Source organism: Agelaius tricolor, unplaced genomic scaffold (genome assembly GCF_023055355.1).
Source record: "Agelaius tricolor isolate 1412-34295 unplaced genomic scaffold, bAgeTri1.0.p SCAF_12, whole genome shotgun sequence".
Taxonomy (NCBI): Eukaryota; Metazoa; Chordata; class Aves; order Passeriformes; family Icteridae; genus Agelaius; species Agelaius tricolor.
In genome coordinates, this window is record NW_027269272.1 from 4,087,248 (window position 1) to 4,104,318 (window position 17,071).

A 17,071-nucleotide genomic window follows, 5' to 3' on the forward strand; every position below is an offset into this window, starting at 1 on the left:
TTCTTTTTCTATTCTTAGCCAGCCTTCTGATGAAATCCTTTCTTCTATTCTTTTAGTATAGTTTTAATATAATATATATCATAAAATAATAAATCAGCCTTCTGAAACATGGAGTCAAATCCTTGTCTCTTCCCTCATCCTCAGACCCCTGCAAACACGGTCACATTGGGGGAACATGGTACCTGTGGTTGATGAAGCAGGATGGAAAAATTTGTCTTAATCGCTGTTTCCACTTTATTGTCATTAATTCTGAAGCATTTTTATCTGCATTACCAGTTTAGCATTATGTTACTGTGTTCTCCAAATCCCCCGTGTTCAGTGGCCAAAGGGTTGGAGGCCTTTAGGCCGGTGAGCACAGCCCATGCCCTGAGCCAGGTCCTGGGGGAGCACTCACGTTTGAGCCCCAGCATTTGGTTCCAGAAGTGTCCCCTGGGCTTCTCACCAGCCCAGCTGTGCCACTGCTGTGTCAGTGTGGATCCAGAAACTGTCACCTCTGTCCAGGTTTGCCTCTCAGCCTGTCCTAAACAACCTCTTGTTCATATTGGCACCTTAAGGAGCTACTCCAAGAAGCAAAAGTTCTTCAGTTCCAACAGTGAGGAATACAGTTTGATTTTTCTTTTTAAATTTCATTTTTTCCTGTGTCATCCTCCAGGCTGTTGGCTCTCAGCCTAGGATTTCTATGATTTTTATGGGAGGTCTAGGTGCCCAACTGCTCTAAGTGTTATCTCCTTGGCTTGAAAAAAGCTCAGCAGCATTCTGGCTTCAAGTATGGCAGGAATTTGAGGGACAGGAAGCCAGTCTGAAGTGGAGATATTTATGTGTGAAACAGAGATGCCTCAGTGCTCCAAGAGTAGATGTCAGTGGTGAGTGTCTACCCAAAGAAATCCATGGCTGAGAAGAGGCAGATTCCCAGCACATATCAATTACCCCAGCCTTGTTCACTTGAGTGGAGCTGCCAGTTTACTGCAGGATTTGTTGCTGCAGGAACCTGGCACAGAAATAGGGAATATCAGCAAGGACATCAATCACTGGTTGCACAGCAGTTTGCTTGGCATGTGGCTGCTTGCTACAAATTGCCCTCAAAAGCTTTACATCTTCTTGGAGCATGGAACTATTTAGCATGTTAGACTTCCTGCAATTTGGGGACCTGATGGAATTCCCTTTGTGGGCAATGGTCTAGCTGGCAATGCTTTAAGATACATAGACATGTGCATAAAATCAGGTGTCAAGGACCAAACAAGGTGAAATTGGGTTCTAGTGTGAAAATGTCACGTTTTCAACATTGTTTGCAGCCACAGAAATGCCAAGAAGCCATGTGGGGCTGGGAGCTTCTTCAGGGAAGACACAAAGAGGGAGAGAGAGGAGTTTCTCCTGTCTCAAGATTTCTGCTCTATCAGCAATGCCCATCAGATGTCATATCAAAAAGGCTTTTCACATTGAACATGAGACTCTGGTTAATATTTCAAAACTTTCAATTTCACATCCTCTGTAGCTGTCCAAGTCTCCTTACCTGTTGCTTGTTTGTGCTTTTGACTTCAAAAAGTTGCCAGATTGGAAAATTCAGACTGAGTCTCTCATTAGCTGTGGGTGTCATGAACTCAGAAAAAGATAATGAGCAAAGCAAACACCAGTTCTCAGTCTTCTTTTCGCTGAGAAAGTTCAGGTCTGACTGTCAGTTTGCAGTTCGGTTAGTTATTCTTGCTCTTTGGACAACTTGTTCTTACATTTATTAACACTATTGTGCTTCAGAGTATCACATTTTCTTCCCTGGCAGCATCTCCTCCATTTTGCATTGTTTACATGAGGACACATTTCTAGTTTCCCTTTCTCATCAGGCATCAGTAGGAGTTTCCATTCAACTCCACCAGAACAGACCCCTGGGAAGGTCTGATCTCAATCCCTTTCCTTTACAGAGTTTCTCATAGTTGGTCATCCAGTGAGAGTCAGAGTTCAGGGATGAAAAAAGGACAATATCTAATTTTTGTGTTTAGACACTGGAAACTCCAACACTCCAATCATATAATGTTCACAAGGCTGTTTGTATCGATTTTCAGTATCTTAAAATATTCAAAAACACAGTTTGATTAGCTTTTTTTTAATTAGGAAAACTAACAAAATCAGAAGAAAACCAAATGTTTGGTTTGATTTTTTTTGTTTGTATTTTTGTTTTGTTTTTTTTTAAATAAAGAAACCAAATTCCTCTATTTACAGTCATTGACAAAACTGATATAAACAAGCAAACTGGGGTGTTTTTTGAGCTTTATCAGCAACTTTGGGGGAAGTAAGGTTTCCAGAGCAGGAACCTGACATAATCATAAAAATAAATGTCAGAGTTGTGACATGCAGAGACTCTTCCAAAAAACTGGAAAACTCATTGAGTCAGACATGTACTCAGGTAACTCCACTGAATCCAAGCCTCTTCTTTGTTCCTTCTGCAATCTTGAAATCTTCAGATAAGGAAGTTTTGGAGGACACTTTTCTGTTCTGTTTCATCCCACCCAAAGCAGTGACATTGATGCCCATTGGTTTCCCCCATCTTCCAAGCCCAGCCCTCACTTGGCTCCTGCTCTTCCCGACCTTCCTGGGTGTTCCTGTGCTCCTCCTCCTCCTCCTCCAGACCATGCTCACATCCCAAACTGCTGATTTCCCTCAATGCTCTCAGATCCCAAACTGCTGATTTCCCTCAATGCTCCAGACCATGCTCACATCCCAAACTGCTGATTTCCCTCAAGGTTCCAGACCATGCTCACATCCCAAACTGCTGATTTCCCTCAATGCTCCAGACCATGCTCACATCCCAAACTGCTGATTTCCCTCAAGGTTCCAGACCATGCTCACATCCCAAACTGCTGATTTCCCTCAATGCTCTCAGATCCCAAACTGCTGATTTCCCTCACTTCCAAGTTCAGAGTGGCCCCATTTTGTGCCATGAACCACACTTAGAGGAGATGTCAGGAGAACATGAGTGCATCAGCCCTGAAGAAAGGACAAAAGGGAATTTAGGGAGACAGCTGAAAATAGCCATGTCCATATGGATTTCATTGGGTGTGTGTGATATGCTGATGCCATCTCTTTTTTGGTAGCAATTATATGCTGTTTCCAAGTCTTCTAATTCTTGTTTTGCATTTAGCATTTCTCCAAAGCCATTTTGGAGAAACAAACTCTGAGTATCATTACTGCACAAATTGGTAAACTGGGTGTAAACATTTCATAAGCAACATGTTCAGTCTTATTTTTTTATGGTGGGATTTGTTGGGGTTGGGGCTTTTTTGCTTTATTTTTTTAAGTGAACACATTATTTCACAGCTGCTGGCTTACTGGGTCACAAGTTAATAGCATCTCTGCCTGGCACTGAGTTGGAGTTATTACTGACTCTCATCATGAGTTAGACCACTGTGGATTTTTTCATTTCTAGCAGTTGTTGTTATAAATGCTGTATCATCGTTGTATTTCTCTGATCTTATAACATAAAGCTTATTTGCTATATCCTGAATCTGTCTGTTTTCTGATGGAATATCATCTAGAAGTAATTAGAAATAGCAGTGAGCATCATATTTAAGGAATGGAATGTTTAGGATGATAGCTATATTCTTCAACTGGCTCCGTGTTTGAATTTCCTGGATTGATAGGAAAAAATGGAAAATGTTGTCCTCCCTGTTTGTAATAATGTTTCAAAAGAAGCTTCAGGGATATGACCTGAGTGATCTATTGCTGCCTTGAGCTAAAGCAACAAGAAGAGAAACTTCAAGAAGCTCCCTGGGATTTCACCTGTGACTTTCTTGGGTGCTGTCCCAAGAGGGGAGATAACATAATCCATGTATCTGCAAGTCCAGGGGAAAACTCTCTTGTGTCAAGTTCCCATTTCCAGCAAGCATTCAAGGTGTAGGACAGATGCTCATGGAACATGGCAGGCAAAGTGTTGGAAGGTCTATTAGCACCCTTGTAAAGCCAGGACAACTGTTCACAGACCCAGTCCTGCTTTCTGCAAAGCCATTACCACAGGCTTTAGCTCCCTGCCAGCAGCACCCTTTGTGTTACAGGCTGCTGCTTCTGCATCTCTCAGAGCTGTCTCTGGTTTGCTCTGTGGTGTGTTCTATAAATCATGCTTTAGCAGGAAACACTGGAGGGTGCTTTCTTTAGAGGTGATAACCCTTGGCATTAATAGAGCACATCAGGGAATCACATAAAACTTTGCTGAGCTTCATAACAACCCTCTGGAGCAAGCAAGCATCATCACTCCCATTTTTTCAAATATGAATTTTGACCTTTTACTGTACCTTATGGGATGTTCTGCTTAGCCTTCATATTCCCATCTTAAACTTGTGAGAGTGGAATCCCCATGTGTTTCACATGGTAAAACCCTCATGTGATGCTTCTGGTTCATGCTGCTCCTCAGTGAGTCACAGGCAGCCTGAGATTGGCTGCCTGGAGTTGCCTCTGAGGGATCTTTCCTGAATGAGGCTGGTGGCAGGACACCTTCTCTTCTCTGCCGCTCCCTGGGCAGCTGTCAGACATCCCTGCTTTGTTCCATATCATTGTCCCCATCCTGTGGAGGTGATCCTGCAGCCCAGAGTGCTGGGCCACCATTGGAGGCTGGTGAAGCAGCTGAAGCAGGGGGTTCACTGTTGTCATTATAGCACAAAGGTTCTATTGTCATTACATTGCAAGGGTTCTGTATTGCTAGAGTTTCATATCTCCTTGATGTTCCTTGTAGGCAGCTCCTCTAAGCACTGACTCCTCCTTCTCCTTGCAGCAGCCAAATGACTCCAGTTCCCCTCAGCCAACCAATCCACTCTGTTATAACACTCTTCTTATTGGCTACAGCTGTGGCCTGTTAAAATCAGGTCTGCTCCCAATCTCTAATAATTAACCCAGCTACAACTCTTTAGGGGGTAAGATTACATTCTATACCACCTTCATTTACCCATACTGTATCCCTCTACAATTCCCCCTTTTTTCTTTTCATTACAGAGTTGCAGCATTTCTAGAAGCACATGTTCAAATAAATTAACATTATAACACATTCATATATTTCATTCAGAACTAATAGTTACACAAAGGTTCAGACAACATATTATAGTACAAATATATACATATTTCTGAGTGTTGGTTTAGATTTGCAGCTTTTCTTAGTTTACAAAGTACTTATCTTCAAAATCTTTTATACTCATATTTAACAAACACTAATAGCTGCAATTGATATATTTTACCAATAGTTTAGCATTCAAGTCCTGTTTCCCCAAACCCACAGGGTCATTTCTCCCAAATCACATCAGGGTCACCATTTGTTGTCATTATACTGCAAGAGTTCTATTCTAATTATATTGCAAGGGTTCCATATTGCTAGAGTTTCATACCTCCTTGATGTTCATACCTCCAGATGCCTTGTGGGCAGCTCCTCTGGGCACTAACTCTTCCTTGTCCTCACAGCAGCCAAGTGAGTCCACTTCCCCCCAATCCACTCTTTTATAACACTCTGCTGATTGGCTACAGCTGTGGCCTGTTAACATCAGGCCTGCTCCTAATCCTTAATAATTGGCTCAGCTACAACTCTTTAGGGGATAAGATTACATTCTATACCACCTTCATTTACCCATACTGTATCCCCCTACCCTTTACAGCTGGATGAACCTGACTGGGTTGGCACCAAGGCTCACAAGACACACAGAGCTGGTGTATCTCTCTGTGCTTCTGGGGAGAAATGCTGGATGTGGGGTTTTGAGGTCACAGAAACCTGGAGCACTCAGATTTGTATCTCCAGGTAGCAGAGAAGTAGGAAACAGGAGCTCTAAGGGAAAAATGTCCCTGTGCTCCTGGTTCAGCAACACCAGATAGGTAAATGTGATGAAGAGCCATCTAGTTTTGTGTCAGTTCAGGAAGCTGGATAAATGGAAGTGGGGAAGGATTTGGACAGCCAAACCTGACCTGAGATCACAATCACAGGTTTCTTTACAGGGAAATAAGTGGAGGGAAAAATGCACAAGAACCCACTATAAAACCTGACATTTGGTCTTTTTTCCTGAGCCTTACCTGGAGATGAGGTGGATATGTGAACAATATTTTCCCATAAAGGGCAATTCATGATGTCATGAACAGGGAAAATCAGCTGTGCTCCATCACTGTCCTAGGGATTCAACAACTCTTGAGTCATATCTGGGAGGGATAACAACTGGGGATATAAAGCCCTGGCCTTCCAGAAGAGATGGGACTACACTTGAGGATGCACTACTGGAGAATATCAAAGAAAAAGTGACCAAAACTCTCCAAGACACAAAACAAGCCAAGGTAAGAAACTGCCCTTGTTTCACTCAAGTGCCTTGTGAAAACAAGCATTAGTTGAACTGCTGGCTAGAAAGATTAAAGGGTCTGGATTAAATTGTGCCAGAGCCCAGGCTCACATTAAATGGCACAACTCTGTTAACTTTACTGAAGCCTCAGAGATTTGCAGCAGGTTAGGATTTGACTTCTTGCCAATTATTACTTTGGAAAGCTCCCATTGACATGTGTCAGGTTAAGGACAACTGTATTCTCTATCTGTAGACATTGTAGACTCAAGATTGAAGAGCATAATCTTGGCTTTAAGGAGTGATACAAGCATTTAATGAATTTTTTTTCAGAATTTCTTTTATTTAGCTAGAATGTTCCATATTTTAGTATTTCTGAAGGAAAACACAAAAAACTGTAGGTATCACAGAGAAGCAATTACCTTTGAACTCGATGTTCTTTTTGCTCAGTTTTGCCTCCTTTTTTCCTGCTCATTGTATTTCACATTATGTCCCAACTAGTTTAATGTGAAGTGTTTGTGGAAGACAAATATAGTGTGCATATAGTCATTATGGCTGAAACATGTGCTTTTAGTACTGAAAAGATGTTGCCATAATTTGATAGTTATTCAAAATAAATGGAAAGGCTTCTAATGCAGAGAATGGTCTGGGCTGTTGAAAAAAGATCTAAGGGTAATTTTTGTTTCACTACTAAAAAGAGTTCATGATAATGAGGCTGACATTTGCCAGTTGTTCTTCTCTATTTTTTACTCAGAAGGAATCCTAACTAGCCTTATGGCTGCAGTTATGGATAAGGTCATTTCTGCCTCATTCTTTTTTTGCTCCTTTGCTTCACGGTGGATTTGAAATGGAGTTTGGTTTGTTTTAACAGTTGCTACTCATTGCTTCCAAAAGTGACTGACTTCTTAAAACACAAGGGCTTTCATTCCATTTCAAATGGGGGAGGGAGGTTCTTTTGTGAGCATGGGGCAGGAGGGTGAGCACCTAAACCTCACTGTGTGGGGCAAATTTTGTTGATACACAGGGTGAATCCCACACTCTGTGTAAATAATGGAGTACAACTGGCTGCATCTCCTGACAGGGAAGGGCAGGCTAAAGCTGGTAGTGTGTGCTCTGTGCTCTTATCCTGGTGTTGGCAGGGCAGGGCCCGTGCTCTGCAGCACCCTGGTGTGCACAGGCAGCACCAGTCTTGGAGGCAGGTCCTTGGTCTGTGTGCCTGTAACACGATGCAAGTGGAACATGGAGTTTGCAGGGAGAGCGCAGCATTTTCCTGCTTTTGGCCCAAAACATTTCTGATTCCACTTTTTGGAGTGGAGCTGAGGGTACTGGCAGTTCCCCCTGTCCTTCCAATGGCTGGCAAATTCAAGCAGATGTGTACTTTTTCTTTATTTGCCAGCTGATGTTTCAGATTGGACATAAAAGACTGAAGTCTTTACTGTGGTACTCCTCAGTTAAACATTCCCCTTGTTCCACCACTTTCCAAATAGGCACTCTCACTAAACAACAGAGATTTGGTAATTGGTTGCATGTGAATAAATTATGATCAGGAATGTTTAATTATGAATGGGAATGTGTATGTAAGAGAGCAGAAGACAGCTAAAGGAAAGATGATATACACAAGGGACAGGAAATAAAAGTAACATTCCTTAGTGCTAAAAGCCATAAACTGTCAGGCATTCCAGTGATTTGTCACCTCTGTATTAACCACTGACTCAAGCTATTAATGATAAAAGCAGGTAATTACAGTGCCATCCTCTAACAAAGAAGCTGTTATAGCTGGGTAAATAACAGGCCCTATAAAATTGTCTTAAATTTGTGTTTGCACAGTACACAGCATTCAGTAAGCTTCTGTTAGCTCTGGAGATGTTTGAGAAAGGGAACTTATTTTTCTGTGTGTTTTCTGTTGTAATATCAGAAGAAGAAACAAAAGCTAAAAAAGCCCCTAGGTTGTATGACAGGTTTTAAAGTGTCTGCTGCAGAGGGATAAAGCCAAAATGGCCTTCTCAAAGACAAAGGCAAGTCTGTGGGATTGCCACGGAGCTTGCAAGAGTTCAGCTGCATTTTCTTCCATTTTCTTCCACTGAAGTGAAGTATGGCAGTGCATTTTTATAGTCACACTGGTGTTCCCTGCACTTCACTCCATATTCTTTTCCTGGCAGCAGCAAAGTCCTGACAGCTGTGTGACACAGAAGTGGGGAGTGGGCAGTGAGAGCATCCTGCTGGAGCTGTTCTGGGGGCCACAGCCACCTGGGACAGGTTATTAGGGACATCAAACACCAGCCTAGTGTGGGTAAACGGAGTCATCCTTGCCACAGGAGCTGTGTCCAGTTAGAGATACCCCTGCCAGGAGGGGTGGTGGGTGCAGCTGTGCTGCCTCTCACATCTGGGCTCTGCTGGAGCAGCACAGGGAGTGTTGGATGGCTGGAACAAAGCAACATCACAGCAGGACAGGCTGAGGCACAGCCCAGGAGTGCTCCATCCCTGGCTCAGGGAGTGCTTCATCCCTGGCTCAGGAGATCCAGCCCAGGAGTGCTCCATTGTAACCCTGTTCACAGGGGTCTCAGGTTGAGGGAAGAGACGAGGATCTGACTCCATGTTTCAGAAGGCTGATTTATAATTTTATGATATATATTATATTAAAGCTATACTAGAAGAATAGAAGAAAGGATTTCATCAGAAAGCTAGCTAAGAATAGAAAAAGAAAGAATGATAACAAAGGTTTGTGTCTCAGACAGAGTCTGAGCCAGCTGACTGTGATTGGCCATTAATTAGAAACAGCCCCATGAGCCCAATCCCAGATGCACCTGTTGCATTCCACAGCAGCAGATAACCATTGGGTACATTTTGTTCCTGAGGCCTCTCAGCTTCTCAGGAGGAAAAATCCTAAGGAAAGTGCTTTTCATAAAAGATGTCTGTGACACTCTATCCCTGGCTCAGGAGGTGCAGCCCCAGGAATTCTCCATCCCTGGCTCAGGGTGCAGTCTCTGCCCATTGTGCTGGCTCTGGGAACAGCTCCCTCTTGGTAGCAGTGAGCAATGGGAGGGGACAGTGCCCATGCTCAGCCAGCCTCCCAGACAACAGGGGACAAGGTACACCTCTTCCAGGAAAGACATTTCCCCTAATGAATACAGACAGGGAAAAGATGATGAGAATAGAGTGATTTTCTGATTCCAATTAGTGCTTCACACTTAGAATATTATGAGCATAAAACATCTTGCAGAATAAAAAATTATCAGGACAACAGTAGTCATCAGTTCAAGTAATAAAAAAAGCTCTTAGGTATTAAAAAAAGGATCTAGAAATAGACTTATTTAATGGGGCTTTTTTTAATAGAGAAAGTTTAGCATTTCCTGCTGTACTAATGTTTATGTGAGATAAACATAAAGTATATCAGTTGAACAGCATTAGTTGCCACTGAAAGCCTCCATCTCCTTCAGCTGAATCTGCTTACCATGAGCAAAGTAAGTGAGTGATATACCTGCTTAGATGCCAATTCAATTTAGGGAAAGGTTAGGAATGAAATTGCTCTTGGCCTTGATCAGTGTTGAAAATATTGATCAAACTGCTTATCTATCAAAAATGAAAGGCTTGTGAGTGTTCTTTGAAGATAGAGCATTGGTAAGGATCTGAGGGGATGATTCTAATAAGATGTTTTTAAGGGATTTTTTTATTTTTTTGTATGGAGACCAGTGTTTGCTAGAGAAGGCAAAAAAAAATGTATTTTTAAATTTTTTATCTAGTGTATACACACATGTCTACGTACTGGTCTCTGTGTTAGTTGGCAGAGCCCACTCAAGGCATACATTGTGTCCAAAGGGTGACAGGGACAGTTCTGGGAGCTCAGTGCCTGCCCTGGTGCCCTTTTCTGCCCAGCTGCAGCACCTGCCTCTGTGGCCACTTCCTTCTGACAAACACTGCACATGGCTCACCAAAATAAATGCCCCCAAATGTTCTTATTTGAACTGCTCCTTCCAGATTCTCTCCCCAGGACTGAACTTCTGGTCTCTGGCCTCCTTTGCTCCTTATCCCAGTTTTCCTGCCTTCCTCTCTCCCTCCTGCTGATCCCACTGTGTATCTGTGGTTTGGCTGTGCTGATTGCATTTCCTCTTTTTTTGTTCTTGTTGGCCTTTATTGCAATAAGCACAACAGTGATTGTTTCTTTGTTGACATATGTGAGATGAGATATGACAATACATTATTTCACTGAAAATTTCCCTCAAAGGATTATCCCTCCAGGGTGAAATGATTGTTTCCTCTGTTTCAGATTAACCATGCTAGCAAGGAAATATTTCATGCTTCATTACTACCATTAATCTTTCAAGGTGCCCCTCTGAATGAAAATCCATTGTTTTCTTTAAGAGAGAGGGACAGCAGTACAAGTTATCCTGTGTAATTACACTTCTAACAGATGTATCTGTCAGGTTGCTCAGTGTTTGGTAACATAACATCACTGAATATTACATTGCAATGCAAAACACACTCTCACCTAGGTATGTAGACCTGCAGTTTTTCTCTTAACTCTAATAAAATGTGATGGTGCTTGTGATGGTGTTCACAGGGGTCTGAGGTTGAGAGAAGAGACGAGGATCTGACTCCATGTTTCAAGGCTGATTTATTATTTTATGATATATATTATATTAAAACTATACTAAAAGAATAGAAGAAAGGATTTCATCAGAAGGCTGGCTAAGAATAGAAAAAGAAAGAATGATAACAAAGGCTTGTGGCTGGGACTCTGTCTGAGCCAGCTGACTGTGATTGGCCATCAATTAGAAACAACCCCATGAGCCCAATCCCAGATGCACCTGTTGCATTCCACAGCAGCAGATAACCATTGGTTACATTTTGTTCCTGAAGCCTCTCAGCTTCTCAGGAGGAAAAATCCTAAGGAAAGGATTTTTCATAAAAGATGTCTGTGACAGGTGCTTCGTCTGCTGGAGTGCATGGGAAGTGCATTCACCCTGCAGACAGAGGGGGACTCACCTTTGATGCTGTGGCAAGAGCCCCTGAGGTAATGGAATGAGACTGGAGAGCAGGAGAGAGAGGTGAAGTTCAGTACCCTCTGGACTTGGGAGCAAAAATCCCAATTTCTGTGGAGATAGGATCAGGATCAGCCAATGCTCCCTCTGGCTTTGCTCTCTGGTTGGTGCTGCAGCTGCACCTGAGGCACTCAGAGCCCTGATGTTCTTCCTGCACCCTGCCCCTTCAGCACTCAGTGCCCCTGCAAGGCAGCACTGCACGTTCTGCAGCAAAAAGAAAAATAATTTTATGCTGCTCACTCATTTCTTTAGGTACTCAGGTAGTTCTGTGAAAGCTTTGCATGAATTAATGTGTAGGATGTGCCAAAGCCATTGTGTTGCTAGCTATGATTTATGATTTCATCCTTTTCTTCTCCAGCCAGGAATACTCAGGTGTAGGAGAGCACTGCAAGGCAGAGGAGCTCTGGAGGCTATGAGCCAGTGTGTTTGATTAGCTGTGTGTGCTCTCCTCTGAGGATTGCAGACTCTTGTCAGTCCTGCTGCATCTTCCAGGCTTTTGTGTTATTTATTGCCCATAAAGCAAATCAAAGCACTCCTTTGCCACTGACACAGAAAGGAGGGCTTTGAACTAAGTGCTTTGCCTCTTACAGCTTGCCTTGTGATAGGTTTTGAGATTTCTAAATGCTTATACAGGAATTGTCACTTACACTGAGGTTTTACAGTACTTAGCAACTTTCAGACTGATCTGAGGATTGCTAAATAATAATTATATCATTCCTTTCTCTTCTGTTCTCTTTCTGTTCCTTTTGCTCCCACATGTACCCATCATGCTCCTACAGTTTCCAAGTCAAATATTAATGTGCTCACACATACTGGAATTAAGTTTGCCTGTAGTTAATTTAGTTTCATTATGTATTACAGCTTAGCTAACAGGCACTGAGGTCTCTCTGCACCACAGCTGCCTCAGCCTCTGCCCCCAGCCAGCTCAGGATTCTCCTCTTTTTTCTTCCTATGAGTGGAGCCTGCAGACTGGGGAGCACAGAATGGATCCCTGCTCTCACATTCCAGGTACTGACCCTGGCAGTAAAGGGAAAAAGGAGGCAAAATCTTTGAAATGCTGTGATAAACATTCTCAAAATACACAGAGCTTAAGCTCCAGACTTTTTTCAGGAACTCCAAAACAGAGATGTTATTAAGACTTTTAAAAAATACAGCTATGGGAACATATTTGAAAATGTCCTTAAGGATAGGAATCCCTCCTCTTATTTAGAAAGAAAGACTTGTATTTCTAAGCAAATGCTTTTTCTGAAGCTGATTATTTGCAACCTATTGGGTTTTAGTCCTTGGAATCAGAGGTTTACATATCCACGGATTTATCACACTGCTTGAAATGACCACGGTTATAATAAACCATGAAAAAATTAAACTTGAAGATTATTTTGACAAATTGGTTAGACTCCTGCTTCCTCTACTCTGCACACTCAGGAAAATGGATTCTGGGGCTCATGGAGAGATGAATTTTAAATTAGTGTGAATACCTGGGTTCATAAGGAACTGTGCATCAATTTTAACGCTCAGCTGGAAAGCAGAATGCAAGTTAGTAATTTTTGTCTCTGATATAAAAAAAAATTAATCCCTTCCAAGTATCTTTCTTTTTCTGTATTTAGAAAGCAGGTTACCTTTTCCAAATATTTTGAGACAGGTTAGCATTAAAGAGGGAAAAGTCCCACTGATTTATTTTTATTTTTCAATGCATTCAACCCTTCTCTCCAGTAATGGTCTCATAGCACAAAGCAAAATTTGGAGATCCTTAAGAGGCTTGAATGTAAATAATGATTTCTAATAAAGACTACAGGATTGTCTTTATTGGAGTTTTAATGGGGATCAATGAGGTTAGACTGGAGAATACAAATTAAGGGAAATTCAGGAGATTTACTCCTTCACTCTAAGACTTTGTTAGGGAAGATGAGGAAGCCTGCACTGTCAGTCAACAGCCCAGCACTGGGAAAAGGGAAGATCAAACGTGCTCAAGTCTCAAGACGTGGTCCCTCCCTTTTCCTTGGTGAACAGAATTCCCCTGGATTTCAGGGAGTTTTACCCCCATCACCAAAGTGCATCTCTGGATCAGTCTCCCTTGGGGATTGAGGGGTTTCCCCTGGGGCAGTATGGAGGATATTTGTCTCTTGCAGCATTACCTGAGGGGCCAAGGGTTCCGTGGGGTCGGGCTCAGGGGAGGGACAGCACACACATCTGTCCTAGGGTGATGTTATGATGCTTGTACCCCCATTCATGTGTTCTGTTTATGCTGGATATCATGTTCTGTGCCTTTGAGACTGGCTCTGAAGGGTGAAAGTTTTGTTTGGGTTTTCTTATCAGCCTGGCAGGACACAGAGACAGGGCTGTACATGGTGCTGCTTTTGCTTTCTTGGCTTTGGCTTTTTGCTTTGCTCTCTCACTCTTGCTTCTGCTTGCTTTTGCTTCTGCTCATTAGTTAGTTTAGCTAAACAGTCCAAATTTCTTCCTGGACTGTTTCTCCTTTCCCTTTTTTGGACCCACTCAAACCTGCTCCAGGCTGGGACCTGGGAACACCGAGAGTTTGCACCTTGTGGCTGCAGCAGCTGCCCCAGCACAGGAGGGACTGAGAACAGAGCGACCTCCCCCAGAGAGACTTTCTGAATTTGTCATCTTTTTCAGAGAGGTGACAGAGTGGTGTCACCTGGTATTGCTCATTTTGTGTGCTGGGGCTGCTGTGCCTGGTAAATAAACAGGTTCTTTCCACTTCTCTCTGAGGAATCCTTCCCTACCCGGCTGGGGGGAGGGACTGTGTGGGTTTGCTTTCTGGAGGGGCCCCTTTGGAGATTCTCTACCAAATTTGCCCAAACCAGGACAACACCTCAGAGCTCCGTGTGCCAGCAGCATTTCATTGCTGAGCACATCCCTGCTCACCCAGGCAGCTCAGAATGCTGCTTGGGCTGATCCCCCCCAGCCCAGCTCCTGCCCAGGGAGCTGCCTGCAGCCCAGGACAGCTGAAGCTCTGTGTGGGTTTGGATCCATCCCATCCCTGCCCACCCAGGGACTGTAATGCTGCATTGCTGTGCTCACTAATTGCAATTGTTAATTGATTTTGCCGGGCTTTCTGAACTTGCTGATCATTTCTCCAGGGAGATGTGAGGTTTGGCTGTGCCTGAAAGTAGGGTACCCTCTCTGTTCTAACAAACTGGAAATAAATTGTAAAAGAGGAACCATAAGATGTTACTGCTGGAGTTACCATTCCATGGCCCCCACACTCTCAGCACCCACAGATTGTGGAGGCAGATTCTGTTCTTTTGCAATCTCCAAATCTAATGGAAGCTCCAAGATACTCCTGAACTGAGCACAGAAAGCCAAGTGTTATTTTCTTCTTTGGAAAGGTTGAGGAAAAGGCTAAGAAACACAATTCTTATCTTTCTCACCCAAGAAAAAATATTCAGGTCTTCCAGTGACAATTGCAGAAAACATTGCCTGAGGTTGTAACACAAAGAGCAGAATGGAAAGTCCCAGCACTGTTGCAAGACTCATGTGATCATTGTTGTTCCTGCTGGTGTGTTTTACAGCAATATTTTAAGAAATATTTTCCACTTTTATTTATTTAAAATGAATGTTCTTTTATGTAAAAAATAAGGTTTCTGAATTCAAAGAATTCAAGTCTTCTGTTCAAGTCTAGACTTAGTCCTTACTGCATAAATTTTCAATTTTCCTTCTGAGTATTATGCAAAGGCTTCCACACTTTGCTCTTGTGCTGAAGTTCCTGGGCAGTATCACCTGTATGCTGTGTATTTGACAGGAATACAAATAAATTGAAAGAACTACAATTATTCCTTCTCCTCAAGGCAATTTCTAAGCAGATTAGTTCAGAAAGAGAAAATGGAAAGAAAGCATTTAAATGATTTCATGTCGCTTGGTTTAGGATATTCCTTTGCAATCATTTTAGATTTGTAACACCTGTATTTTATTTCAAAGAAATTTGACTCTGGATGATCATATTAATTAAAGCAGAGAGAATAAAAATGTGCTTGTGACATCCCTGCAGCACAAAAGTCTAGTGTTGCCACCTGGACAAGTTAAACATGAAATTGAAATCTTTTGTCACAGCCCTGAATAAAGCCACTCATTAATTACCATCAGTTCAATTCTTTTAGAATGGCAGATTTGGAGAGCCCAAACCAGCACAAACATTAACCTAGTTTTTATTCCTTCTATTATTTTTCCATTGTTATGCAGAGACACTGGGCATAACAAAATGTGGTATGTTGCATTTACCTATATTTTAAACTAATTTTAGGCTTTCTTCTTTCTCCCATTCCTTTAATTTGCTGCTGATTGTACCCATGAGCCCATGACTGCCTCTCTGGATGCCCAGGAGGGTTATCCATGTGACAAGGCTGCAGCTCCCACCAAATGCAAACCTGGACCTTCAAAATACTCCCTGCAAATGGCAAAAAATGCAGTTTTTTCTTTCTGTTCACCCCACTGCACTGTCTGACAGCAGGATCCACCTCAAGCTGAGGCTGATGGCAGCTCACAGGGGTTTTGGTGGAAGGGATCCTGTGTGGAGAGCAGGGAATGGGCTCAGCTGAGCAAAGTGGGCACCAAAGTCCTGCCCAGCAGCGCAGGGGGTCAGATGAGAAAAAATAACTGACTTTTTAAAATGCATTTCAATGTCATAATCTCTCTTTGGCACTCTATGTGCTGACACACACATCCATATTTTTGCTTCTCACAATGGGGTAGCATTTACATATGTTTTTCATATATTAACTTTCTAATTCTTACTCTTCTGTGAGTTATCAGTTTGATGCACCTTTAAATAATTCAGTTGTTCCATAGACAGTAATTTTAGAATTGGCTGTGCTGGGGGACAGCAGAGCATGGCCCTTTTCAGAGCCCTGGCAGCAAAGCACAAGGCTGGGACCCCGTTGTGGCCCCATTCCAGTGGGAATTCCTGCTCCTGCCCCTCCAGGAGGGCAGGGGGTGACAGTGGCACTGCCCAGGGGAGCAGGAGCCACGGCTGCTCCTGGTGCCAGCACTGTCCTGCCCTCCCTGCTGTCACCTCACGTGGCTTTTGCTGCCACTGCGCACTGCTGGCAGCTCTGAAACTGCTGCTGGAAAATCTGGCAAAAGTTGGCTTTCAAAAAACAAGAGTGAAACACCACCCAAGGGGAAGAGAGGAAAAGGATTTCTCGTGGCCCAGCTTGTCCATCCACCTGCCAGTACCTAGGCTGGACAGACAGTGGCAGGTTTAGACCATGATTTTCATCAGTGGCACCTTCTAAACCATGTGGATCTCACTGAAAACTGCTCCTTCCATTTTTATTTACCAAGCTTTCCTATTCCCAGATTATGCAGATAGTGGTTTGCAATGGCAACTAAGAAGTTAATCCTTTTCTTGGTAAGTCTGAAAGCTAAGAGCTGTGATTAACAAAATGACTAATGAAGTAGTTCTATTTAATGATTTTTTTTAAAGAGAAAGCAATTATTGTGGAAAGCAATGAAAAAAATCATAGACTAGAAATTTCTGCTTTTTCACTAACGTGAATTTACTTCCTCTTGATGCGTTTCCTGAAATGTTGGGGTTTTTTTGTTTCTTGGGGTTTTTTTAGGTATGTGACTTTTGAAAAGGCAGGAAAGCTTGACCAAATAACTAAATCACCTTAGCATTTTCATGATTGGGAAGGATCTGCACAGAAATCATGTGCTTCATAGCAATTTGGTGCCTTTAAGGTCACACCAAATCCTCTGTAGTCATAAAGCAGACCTAAACTGCTGCTC